Consider the following 1,504-nt stretch of genomic DNA (forward strand, 5'->3'; position numbering starts at 1 on the left):
TTTACTAGTTAAGCTAAGAAGATTTCAGGGTTATTTTTGCTTTAGTTTTAAGGATTTTCTCAAGGCAATAGTTTCAGGGCTTCATCCAACCCCCATGGCTTCAGAAAGTGTACAGTCAATGAGAATTTGATATTATGTTTGGCATTTTACCCATTTTGATTAAGATTCTTTTATAGAATCTTTGATCAATATGTTCAGTAATGGCAGCTAGGCACCATTCAGTTCTTCTGGTCTCATGGCAAAAGAAGTAGTTACTCATAGAGGCAATTAGCCACACATTCCATTTCCTCCTCCTATTCCTTACTCTCCTTCTTCCTCTGTTGCTCCAGGTGAGTAGAGACCAAGTGCCATGACTTAGACGGCTGCTTGCAAACTTTTAAGATCCCAGACGCAGTGCAACAAACTAGGAGGCAGAACAGAAGCACTAAACGTGTTATTAGGCCAATTAACTGGGATGTCCCATGAAACCATGACCCTAAACCTCCAAACCAAGGGGCCAAATCCCATTATGTTTTTGCACATAAACAGCCTCAGCAGCTACTCTTTTTTTGGGATTGTTGTTGTAAATATATCTATCACACAATTTTTGCCAGTTCAGCTTTTTACAGGTATACAACTTACTGACAGCAACTACATAATCGGTTGTGGGTTATTCTGATGCTCACATTTATATCTCTGAATACTGACTTCTGGAATTATAGTTGAGGATTTAGCTCACTTTTATCATCACTCTTCTCCTTCCCTTATTCTAATATAGTTCCAAAAAAACAAAAAATGTTGCCGTCAAGTCAGACTCATAGTGACCCTATAGGGCAGGGTAGAACTGCCCCATAGGGTTTCCAAGGAGCGCCTGGTGGATTTGAACCGCCAACCTTTTGGTTAGCAGCCGTAGCAATTACCCACTATACCACCAGGGTCAGAAGTGGGATTTGAACCCACGCCTCCATCTGGAGACCAGAAACCCCGAGGGCGGGAAGCGAAAGCTTGAGTCTGGCGCCTTAGACCACTCGGCCATCCTGACACTACTCTAATAAGATATAGTCTATAATTATTTATAACTGATAGAACAAGAAAAATGTACATTTATTATTTAAAGCTACACAAGTAAATAATAAAAGTACTAAAAATAGTGATGAAACTACTCTAATATACCCTGGTAATAAATGTACATTTTTCTTGTTCTATCAGTTATAAATAATTACAGACTGTATCTTTTGGCTTAACTTACTAACGAAAGGCATGTGATAGTTAACTTTCTGTGTCTTTGCATGTCTGGACATATCTTCATTCTGGCTTTATATATGATTTCCGACTTCATTTTTTCCTCACATTTGATTGATTCATATTTCTGCTGGAAATTGACTTCGAGGTTGTGAATCACTTTCTCTCAGACCTTTGATCATCATGTGGGGTTTTGTTGTGTTTTTTTCATCATGTCTTTTGGTCTGAAGACCTCGTTATTCACTCTGAAGATGTATAGGTATATAACCTATTGCCATCGAGT

At 38.6% G+C, this 1,504-nt stretch overlaps 1 non-coding gene across 1 annotated transcript; it reads right to left on the bottom strand.

The window, feature by feature from the left end:
* Positions 1-914: 914 nt before the first annotated feature.
* TRNAL-CAA (transfer RNA leucine (anticodon CAA)) lies at positions 915-1,021 on the bottom strand. The gene is made up of 2 exons: positions 984-1,021; positions 915-960 (listed from the first exon to the last, which is right to left on the bottom strand). It is a non-coding gene; the product is annotated as a tRNA-Leu (tRNA).
* Between the last annotated feature and the right edge of the window lie 483 nt (positions 1,022-1,504).

The sequence above is a fragment of the Loxodonta africana genome, chromosome 1 (assembly GCF_030014295.1).
Source record: "Loxodonta africana isolate mLoxAfr1 chromosome 1, mLoxAfr1.hap2, whole genome shotgun sequence".
In the NCBI taxonomy this organism is placed as follows: Eukaryota; Metazoa; Chordata; class Mammalia; order Proboscidea; family Elephantidae; genus Loxodonta; species Loxodonta africana.